Genomic DNA, 12,019 nt, shown 5'->3' with positions numbered 1-12,019 from the left:
AAAGTATTCAGTTAGCGCAAAAACCAACATTTCATCGATTTTTTTAATTGCCTAATAAAATATCGTTGTTGGTGGTCTGGGCAACGCAAAAGACCAATAACTGACTATTATCCTCTGGTTTGGACTGTAGAATTCTTTTTTTCTGTCTTCGAATATTCTTCCTCAAATGAGGCCCATCTGCAAACATTCATGTCATTAACGAAAAACAGTCGAAAGAATTAAATGTCAGAAGACGTTCGGATGCGAGAGAAGGTATGAAAGGCCATCTAAGGCAAAATCCCACACACACTGCCGCCCATTCTCACCTGTGATCAACCGCACTCTGTGTAAACAGTAAAGCAACTCTTCAGACGCATTTTGCCAAGGAGCAAAATTGTTTTCAGTGATTTATTACGCCATAACCAATTTGTATGGCTGGAAATGGAGGTCCTCGTGCATAATTCGTTTGATGTAACGATCGGAAAGTCGAAGGGCAGCTGCAGGCTTGCGTGAAGACCGCCAAGATGATTGAAAATTACTGTCTTACTGATCCACTGTATTGTCGCGATCCCACGTGTCGTGATAACATTTTTCTCCATTGGAGTTTTCCAGTTGCCTTGGATGTGCCGCCTATAACTTTGATATTTTGTTCTCTTCTCCGACTGTTTTTTCCTGTAAATTCAATTTTTTTTATTCTGCGTAAAGCCTACTCCATGTAGCCTGTTCTTTAAAAATAAATAAATAAAAGAGAGAGAGAGAGAGAAGAAAATAAAAGAGTGTTTCAGAGCAGTATATTAGCGACTGCTAGTAATGCCGTTGTTCCCCACTAAATAGATTTCTATCAAAATGCTCGGTTCACTTTCTGCCTGTCAGAAATATGCGAACTGTTGCACAACTCATACGTTCTTTCTCTCTCTCTCTCTCTCTCTCTCTCTCATACCACAAAATAAGATATTCAAACAAGATTCTAACAGGTGAATATAGAATTGTGATGGAAGATAAGAAGCAACCAAAATGTAATTTCGACGCTTGCCTATAATATGACTGTTAATAGCAGACAAGTGGTAGAAGTAATTATGTGTGACATTCAACACCTGGATTTTCTAATCTATTTGGTAAACATTATCTGCGTTCTGTTTTGGTTTAGCTATTTGTATGAAATAGAAAATGATAGTACTATGCTAGGTAGTTGGAATGGTTTGTCGAATGCTGTTGCCAAGTTGGCATTCTAGTACTTCGTTCTCTAAATATTGATGGTTTACGTTAGGTTACCTTGTACAATAGATAAGTTATTTTTTTATATTTGATCACAAATAAGTTCTGTCTGGAATGTGATACCTTTTTTTCCTACTATAGGGCCTGATGATCTTGTAGTAAAGCGCCGGTCTCCAAACGTAGTTTTCGCGGGATCGATTCTCCGTCTCGCCAGGAACGAGACGTGTTTCGCATTCTACGTTGAACTGTGGGCCCTGTCTGTCCTGTGCAGTAATTGGAATACATTAGGGTACGTACATACCTGAAGTGGCGTTCCACTGAAAGACTTAGACTCGGCCGTTTCTTTTACCCTTTTGTTAGCTTTCATTCCGATTCTATGTCATTATTTGCAAAGTTCATTCGCATAAATAAACAGTAACATACTTAGGTCTCAACCATTGCACTGGCTTTTCTTGTCACCGCTGAGTTTCATCAAAGACGAGACGCTTGTCAGAGAAGACATACGTTGTGCTGAGGTAGTTTCGCTGGCACTGTAATAAAATCTGTTACCATCGCTACACCAAGACAAAACGAACGATCTTGTTAGTTGCGTGTCTTCAAGGTTTAATGTCTGTAAACAGTAGATTAAAAATCAGATTGATAATGGTGTCTAGCACTGAGTGGCCACCATTAGTTTCCCAGATACAGAAAGTCTCAACAACCACGCACAGATACTAGGATATGTACTGATGTCCAATTAGTCCAAAACACAGTCAAAACAACCCACAGCACATGCCAGTTCCTACGTGTTTTATCAAAGAGTGCACATTTATTTTATTCCACACTCACACATAAAACAAAATGCACGAATAGCCTATACAATCAGCTTCTGCCTTGTTTTAACTCCAGTCTGTTGCTCAATATCTTAGAATTTACTTAATATAGCCCTCAAGAACAAACTACAACTCGATACACCTCTAATTCACGGTTACTTTCAGAATTCCCACTTATTTAACTTCTCCCACACAGAAGAATTTCACCAACGTAATATTTTAACAGTCTTCGTGTTGAACACAGGAGTGACCTCCTTTTGCTTAACAATGCGGCTTATATAACTGCTGTTCTACAGCTTTGTCTTTGTCTTCGCTTAGCCAAATACAACGAAACTGGTCTTCTTGGGACCACTTCCGACACAACTCCCACTCACAAACGAGATCCACTACGAATTGTCTCACAATCAAGTTGAAAAGTCCACATAGCATGTCTCCAACACAGGCGCGTTTCCTGCTCACAACACTATTACCCACATTCTTCTGTTTTAACAACAAAATCTCTTCAGTCCCCACAAAATTTAACGGAAATAAAATACGAGGACTATTTCTTTTTTTTTTCCAACCTCGATCGGCCGCGAGGTCCTCCAGCTTGGAGTCACAATCAATGCGCATCGTTATGGATACACTTTTCAGCAACTGTGACCCACCATCAAGATAAAATGCCTAGGAATGCCGTCAGATGGAATTATCCTGTTGCACGATAATGACCGTCCCCACGCTGCCAACCGGACGAAGGCCACGCTTGAGCGATTTGGTTGATGCAGTGTTTACTGCAACATCCTCCGCATAACCCGGATCTTTCATTGTGTGATTTTCACATCCTTGGCGACACGAAGAAAGACATACATGGATTCGGTTTCAGTGGGACGAGGAAGTGTAAGAGTGCGTACGGCTGTATATCTATCATCGGTCGACAGCATTCTACGGAAAAGGACGTTATCATCTCGTCAACCAGTGGGATGAATGTCTTAACGCGTGTGGTGATTACTTCTGAATGCAACCACTCGATAGCCCCCTTGTGGCGGATGTTTGGTTGTTGTTTATCTGCCACTTATACATTAACAATTTATGCGATGTTTTATACAGCTGGATAATGAACAAATGATTAATCACACAGATAGATTCGCACATGTTGATTAAAAAATAGCGATTTGACACCCATGAAACAATCGAGTAATGTCGAAGGACATGACACCGAATTGGAATACTGAAGTTCGCACGAAATGGAAGCTGGCTGGGCACAACCAAGCAGGTGTTACAAAAATGGATCTCTATGAGTAACGAACGTTTTTCCGCTGTCGCTACTGAGACAGATGGCAAACAAACGGTTCCACCCAGTCCTTCGATTAATATTATCCCCACACTTAGTCTGTCATGCCTCATTTCCCGTCGTTCTAGTCAAACCAGCAATTTTCGTTGCAGAACCCTATTAAAAAAATGAAAAAAAAGATACCAATGAAAAACAGACGAAACATGCAGTATAAAGATGTTAAACCCGGGGTGGAGAAAAACCACTTGATACTAAGGCCACGAGGATACGACATGTCGAACTGAGCGAAAGTTTCCAGATACTCATAGGTCAGAAATGTGAAGCTTAGCTCCAAAAAACAACAGACAATCAGCAGAAAGGGCGAAGAAATTCTTTCCGAAGAGTGGTTGTGTTTGGGTGTGTCGGGAAGTTCGGTTTTGTCTCACTGACCTCAGATGAGCCCAGTGTTACACCACGACTACTGTTATCCACCACACTTGTTGTCGTGAGAAGCATTAATTTCGTGCTGTTGCTGTAGAAAGGTGACTGGAGAAAAATTATTTAAAATGAAATTCCTTTTCCTTTTGTTACCATTTCCTAAGTTCAACTAATCTATTGCACTTGTTAAAATAAAAGCTCATTCATCTTTTCCACAAATTAGCAAAACTTAAAACATGTGTCCCTCACATTTTCTTAGAATAACATTGACCTTACAGTATCACATGTCAACTACCTTACTGCAACCATTTTTATGAAATGCAACTTATTAGCTTAATAAATTAATAATATTAATGGACTTTAAACATAGTTGATTTAAAAGTCAGGCCACGCCCGGTAAAAATCACAAAAAATTAGCGTCTAACATGTCACGGATACAAATTTAAAGTTTGCCTACCTTTTACTGTTAATCTAAAACCATTATCTTCAGCTAATTTAATTATTAACTGCACACTTAAGCCTAACAGTTATCCACAGGTGCAAGTTAGCTTAAACGAAAGCGCTTTTCGTAGCTAATATGTATGTTTCTATAAAACATACTAGACAAATACAGAAATACAGTATATATCATATTTAGCTCATTCAGAATTCGATGTAAGCAGCTTCTATCTGCAGCTGGATAACCTCTTGAGTACACTCCCTGGGTGCATCCACTGAAAGGCGTTTTAAAACGCGTTCCATTGTTTGTGTTTCACCGCTCACACTTGTCAATGTGAAATTCTAACATTTCATATTTTTATCGCCCCATGCCTGTATGAAGTTCATTTAGCGTATACCATTGTCGTCAGTATAGTCAATCAACACACGAAATTATTTTCCAATTAAGAGACGGCGAAGAAAATGTGGGAAATGATCGGTCCACAATAATTTATCCTAAGCCTAGGTTAGTTTTAACAAAACTAGTACATTGTTCCAAAATAATAAGAAAGTAGAACTGATTTTTGTTTTACTGTTGTACAAAAATGGAACCGCTCTGGCTTTACTAATGAGGCTGAAACATTTTGCTTCCCCATAGTCATCACGAACTTGTGGAACGAGCAACGTTAACTTTTTACAGAATCCAATTTTATCCATCAGATGTAACAACATAGGAGAGACGACTTGCTACTTCAGTTTAACCCATTTAAACATATCCTACATGTTATGGTCATCTGACTATGACTGTGCTTCACTAACGTCTGACCATGACCGACTGACAAGTGTTCACCGAACTTTGCGAACCAAGGAAAGTAAAGGTGTCACAGTAATAGACGTTGTACTGTCCCTTATTGACTGGTGAAAGACCACCTGAAGAAGAGGCACTAAGATCCATCAGAACCAGTTATTTACAATTATGACAATTCCGTAAAGTTGATGTATATTTTCGTTAAAGCAATAAAAAATTCAATTTTAGAAAATGTTAGACCCGCTATTACAGCTTAACACGCTAAGTGCCACCTTGCGAGTCGAGGTGGTGAGCCAGATCCGAATCGAATCTGTGCGCCGATTGTCGGTGTTGGTGTGGTGCACTGGCCATCTTGAGTGTGTTACCTATTTATCTTATGGCATTATTACAAACAACGTTAGTGAACTAAGAATAAGAGACGTGGAAAAAATATCTTGGTTACAAATTTACGAGGAAATGCTGAAAAGTAATGCCTCCAAAATTTTTATGTGGAAAATCTTAAAGCGTTTAAAATAAAACAAACTTTATTAACATTGTTCATATTTATTCTTCATGCCTACGTGTTTGTTTCTCAACATAGTCACTATGGCGCCGAAAATATTACTTACAGTTAGAGCAGTCTGTTGAGACCATCACTACAGAACGGAGCCACAATCTCACCTCTGCTTGCACTGTTTCATTGCTGTCGAAGTGAAGTCCTCGAGGGTGGCAAGTTGTGGAAACACTCCAAACTCTGTCACACACTTTGGGCTTAACAGCACCGTTTACTTCGCGACAACCACGAACAATCTAGCGTCGCAATTTTTAATGTCGGTAGAATCATCACCATACATAGGTTTCATTCCTCCATGGGTTTCAACTGGAGACTCGTTTTTTGCTATTATAAACTCTATTACATCACACTGTTTCTAACAAACCGATATAGTTGCGTTACATGCCGTGATGTTATTCGCTACAATTCCAAGTCCTCTAACGGCAGAGGGTTGCAACTAGCATCAGCAAAGCGGGAAAGTCGACCGAGTAACATGCGTAACGTGTAATACCTCAACCAATATTGCGAACAGAATAAAATATTCGGAATCGCTACTTTTCAGCACGCCCTACTACTTAAATGAAGAATCAAACGTTTTCAGGAGTGTTCAAAGTATTCCGTGTAGGTTCTTAGTGATCTCTGTTCTGGACTGTTTACCTTTCTGCGCCAGTGTTGCACTTTGGAGATGTGTTTAGTTTCCGTTTATGCGAGGTGTATACTCATTTGACTTAGTTCTAATCCGCTTTACGATTACACAGGATTTTCTTGGAAGTCAAAGCCAATCGGTTTTTCAGAATTACCAGGAATATTTTGAGATGTGAAGTTACAGCCTTTCTTCCAGTACTACACATGATCAAAGCAGTTATTTTATAAGTATATAGCTTCGAAAAATAGTCGTTTCCTAGAACGGAGGAGTTTAATATTTATTTAATCAGAAAATGGCTGGAGAAGAAATTGTTCGTGGTTTTGAAATTTTCTAAATTTCCTAACAAGTGTTTGTCATCTTCGGAGTTGTGGCGTAGGTGGACGACTTATAGACAGACCGCTGGAAGAACGTACCTCACTGTTCACGCACGTAGAGTGCGCTATATTGAGGGGACATCCTAACACGAATCCGATCTCTGAAATTAGTAAACGTTTCCATGGTAACAGTGCCCAGATAATACAGAGACATCTCAAGGTCACTCGTGGTGCTGTTCTCAGTGGCTTCAAAGCGTTTGTCGTGGAGCGTGAGCTACAGATCCAGTTTGTGTTAAGGGAGCGGTGTATACTGTTGTATTGTTAATTTCAAACGTATGTAATTTGGTATCTTCTTGAAGCCGCTAGAAAGTGTGCAGGGACGGTACCTTAAGGAACCAGTCTCTCGAATAATGTACGGTGATATTTTAAGGAGCAAAGGGATAACGGTAGCACTCGGGTACGTTTTCCGAACGAGTCGCTGCGTCTCTGAAAATTGGAACGACCTCTGTGATGAAAGTAACGAGGGAAAAAGACCAACAGAAACAACTGCTGCTCTTTCGACTCCAGGAAAAACCAAAGTGCGTACTGCTAAAATGATAGAAGTTGACATTTCTAAAGAGAATTCAGTTCGGCAACAGACATACGAGTATTACGCCCTGAAAGACGTTCAACCAGGAAGAACCTGCTTCTTTCACTGCAAGATAGTAATCTGTTCCTGTTTGACTGATGCTAATGAAGATAAGATTTCGACAATAAACGTTTTCTGGAAGAAGAGTGTCGTTTGAACCTGACGATATCCCTGAGTGGAGGAGCTGTCTTTTGAGTTAAGCAGCTAAGTGGAAACCTCATGAAATTGTTCCATCGGACAAAACCTGCGTAAATGTTGATCGTTCCTCACAAGCTGCGAGGATTGATGACACTGCACGAGTAACAATGACGCTTCCAGCTGCAAAAGGCAGCTGACTACTTCTTTTACTTTCTGGTTTCGTTCCACATGCTTTGTTGTCTTTTACGTCAAAGAAATCAGAGGAATTCCAAGGGGGAATGACGGCAGTGAAATTTTAAAAAGTGGTTCCTTCACTCTTTGCATCCAGCACAGTAAATAAGTATCTTTGATTATGCTCCGTATAAGTAAGCGGTGAATTTATATATTGAAAGACAACGACGGAAAAAAAATCACAACAGCAAGAAGGAGTTATGCGAGATAAACGAAAGTTGGCAGGCGGGTTTCAACATCTGAACGACGACGTCTGTCCAAATTTCGCGCCAGTCGCGTATGTGTGGCGCACTCTGGGTCACTAGGAGGATGCGAATCAGGTTCGCTTTAAATATACGCTCTAACGGTCGCGAGCGTTAGTTACCTTTGAGATTGGACGTGCTGAGTTGATGTTAGTCCAGAATGCCTTTAAGGCGGCAAAGATGCTATTATCAACGCCTCATTGAATTCGAACTAGGTCGTGCAATATACAGAGTGTCGACATGTTGGCTTGACCTGTCCGATCAGCAAACTCTGTCTCCAGTCGAGCACCTAAGGTACATAATCGGACGACAACCCAAGCGACGTCGACAAATGGCATTAATTGCCCTTGTACTGACCAACCAAGTGCTACAGGCATGGAACTCCGTCCCACAAAATTACATCCGGCACTTGTACAACATAGTGCATGCACGTTTTCATTCTTGCTTTCAACATTCTGACAGTTACACGGTTTTAAATGTTCCAGCATTTCACATTTGAAGTGACTTATCTTGCCCTTACATTAACCAATGATTTTGTAGTTTTAATCACTGAAATATGTTAGATAGACAAACGTATTCCATTAATTTCATTAGTCTGCATTAATTATTTTTTGGTGTTGCGATTTTTTATCGTCGCTTTGTCTATTGAAATACTTAAACATTCTAATCTTCATTTTCATTCTTGCTTTCAACATTCTGACAGTTACACGGTCTTAAATGTTCCAGCATTTCACATTTGAAGTGACTTATCTTGCCCTTACATTAACCTATGATTTTGTAGTTTTAATCACTGAAATATGTTAGGTAGACAAACGTATTCCATTAATTTCATTAGTCTGCATTAACTATTTTTTGGTGTTGCGATTTTTTATCGTCGCTTTGTCTATTGAAATACTGAAACATTCTAATCTTTTCTTCACCGCGACATATGTTTCCAAAACTTAAATTCCTTTTAATTACTAAGAGATTATGTTTCAGTTCCCCAATGTGATTAGCGCTTTTCCACTCTTCAGTATACGGCATTGAAATGGCTCTATAATTTTCTGGTGTGACATTCGTAGTCGACCAACAACTATCATCCCCCTAGTAGCATTGGTAACATAGCCACATGCTCTCACGTACGGTTTCTTGACGGTATGACTATGGGAATGATATCCATAAGATGGAAGTGTCTCAATCGTGCTCGATTTATACGTAGTACGTAATTTTTTTCTTGCTGTGTGGGCTCTTAGGCCAGAAAGGGTTGCAGTATTTTGCTACTGAATAAACGACAGCTAAAGCTGTTGTTCGTACTGTAAATGCCGAACGACCCCATGTGGTACCATGTACCTTCTGTATGGTGTTGTTCCTTGGACGCAGTTTTGAGCTACCTTTGTCACTTGTTCCTTCTAGGTTATCGTGTTGTCTAAAGTAACTCCCAGATACTTAAGAATTTTATTCTACGTATTCACAATATGACTTTGCTGAAAGGAACAATTCACTGTTTTCAAGTTTATTTTTCAGATGAAGACCCGAAACCTCTGTCACAAGTCAAGTGAGATAGAGCCTACATTTACGGAAATAGTTACCCACTGCATCACGGACACAGTGTCTTGGACTGTTGAGAGATGTCACTAAACTCCCCCAAAGATGTAAACAACCATGCAGGTTCAAATGGCTTTGAGCACTATGGGACTTAACTTCTTAGGCCATCAGTCCCCTAGAACTTAGAACTACTTAAACCTAACTAACCTAAGGACGTCACACACATCCATGCCCGAGGCAGGATTCGAACCTGCGACCGGAGCGGTCGCGCGGTTCCAGACGGAAGCGCCTAGAACCGCTCGGCCACACTGGCCGGCACAACCATGCAGGAACAGCACCTATTAGACGGAGGGGGTCAGAAAGCCGATCAGTTTCAGTCATTCCACCAGGAAGGAGGTACACGGCTCGTGTTGTCTGTAGTTAACCATGCTGAGACGGTCCGTACCGCGGTTTGATCGCGCCCGCATTGTTATTTTGTGCCAGGAAGGGGTCTCAACAAGGAAAGTGTCCAGATGTCTCGGGGTGAACCAAAGTGGTGATGTTCGGACGTGGAGGAAATACAGAGAGACAGGAACTGTCGATGACATGCCTCGCTCAGGCCGCCCGAGGGCTACTACTGCAGCAGATGACCCCTTCCTGCGGAGTATGGCTCGGAGGAACCCAGGCAGCAAAGCCACTATGTTGAATAATGCTTTCCTGCAGCCATAGGACGTCATGTTACTACTCAAACAGTGCACAATAGGCAACTTCACTCCCGACGTCCATAGCGATGTCGGTATTTGCAACCACGACACCATGCAGCGCGGTACAGATGGGCCCAACAACATCCCCATTGGACCGTTAAGGATTGGCATCACGCTCTCTTCACCGATCAGTGTCGCATATGCATTCAACAATCGTCGGAGAGGCAACCCAGTGAGGCTGAACGCCTTAGACACACTGTCCAGCGAGTGCAACGAGGTGGAGGTTCCCTGCTGTTTTGGGGTGCCGTTAAATGGGCCCGACGTGAATGCCATCCTCCGACCTATAGTGCAACCATATCGGCAGCATATTGGCGAGTCTTCACAGATGACAATTCGCGCCACCATCGTGAACATCTTGTGAATGACTTCCTTCAGAATAAAGACATCACTCGACTATAGTGTCCAGCATATTCTCCAGACATGAACCCTGTCGAACAACCCTGGGATAGATTGAAAATGGCTGCTCATGGACGGCGTGACCCTCTAACTACTCTTAGCGATCTACTCCGAATCGTCGTTGAGGAGTGGGACAATCTGGACCAACAGTGCCTTGATGAGCTTGTGGATAGCATGCCATTACGAATACAGGCATCCATCAATGCAAGAGTTCGTGGTACTGGGTATTAGAGGTAATAGTGTACAGCAATCTGGACCACCACCTCTGAAGATCTCGCTGTATGGTGGTACAACATGCAATGTGTGGAATTCACGAGCAATAAAGAGGGCGGAAATGATGTTAAGCAGATATCTAATGCAATTTTCTGTACAGTCTCCGGAACTCTCGGAACCGAGGTGGTGCAAAACTTTTTTTGATGTGTATAGTTACCTTTTGTACCCATTTGTTACAATGTTCTTCGTTTTGTTATTCTCCTTTTTTAGTGTAGGAAGTGCGAAATTATCAACGCATCCAAATTATAGAGATGTTGTTGCTGGCTTGTAAGTAGAACACATGATAAGAGCACAGGCGCTAACTCGGAGCCTTGTGGAAGACAGTTTTTCGAATTAATTTGCATGCTCTAGGTATTCACAATAATCTACTGGATTTTAAACATGGCTGAAACAGCAACTGTTGAAATTCTTCACGATAAAGGATGACAGCAACTGTTTTGGCTGTCATCCTTTATCGTGGATAATCTAATGGAATGGTCTGTTGTCAAGCATATAATACGAAAGAAACTTATATATTCATGCTTCTGTTGAAACAGTGTCATATGCTGCTTTTAAATCTACGACGAAAGATTTCAGTTGCCTTTGAAATCAACCTTCACTGTAAGTAATTAAAGAGAGCACTTGGTATAAGCAGCTTCTGTTTCGTTGGGAACCGGCTTATTCAGGTGGAACTGACTCCGATATTTCATGGCTAACCCCGTTGATAATACTGTTCTTACGTTTTGTAGACAGTGCTTAGTATGAAAATTGGACGGTAGAATTGAGATCTATTACTTTCTATTCCTAAATGTGGCACTTTTCCGCAATCAATTAGGCAGCTGCTCGACTCCGCCTCAGAGAATACGGCTACACACAGAAGAAAGTTTACACGATGGATAGGTTGACGACTGTGGTGACAAGAAGTTCATTAGGACACAAAGTTACAATGAAAATAACTCGACAAGTGCGAGTAAAATTCGCGCTCCGAGGATTCCCCACAACTTTATTTTCTATGTAGTTCATCCATCCGAAGAATTGAGGATTTCGTCGATGTTTGGCTGTGGCCGATATCGATAATGGTAAGATATCGGTCCTAGGAATTCCAAGACCGTAGAGATTTTTTTAATTTAACGCGAAGTTCCCCATTCGCCACTGTAATTTTCCATTTATATTATTAACTGTGGAGTTATATGAACATGCTAACTGGTAGAAGCAGACGAGTTGACTTGTCTGCATTCATCCCTGCTGCGATTACTCGTAATATTTGACAGACGCCTCCAGAGAAGGAAATAGTACAGCCGACCGTAGAGCTACTGTTGTTACTCCAATGTCGAGCTATCTTGTGGAATGCTTCAAAGGATGTTTTCTGGGATTTTGGAACGTAATCGCGAACAATGTAAGTGCAGCTCTGATGTACCAGAATTACTTTCCTTTGAAACATTACAGATGCTGTAT

The sequence above is a fragment of the Schistocerca piceifrons genome, chromosome 1 (genome assembly GCF_021461385.2).
Source record: "Schistocerca piceifrons isolate TAMUIC-IGC-003096 chromosome 1, iqSchPice1.1, whole genome shotgun sequence".
Taxonomy (NCBI): Eukaryota; Metazoa; Arthropoda; class Insecta; order Orthoptera; family Acrididae; genus Schistocerca; species Schistocerca piceifrons.
The sequence above is the reverse complement of the archived record's forward strand: the minus strand, read 5'-3'. Positions refer to the sequence as shown.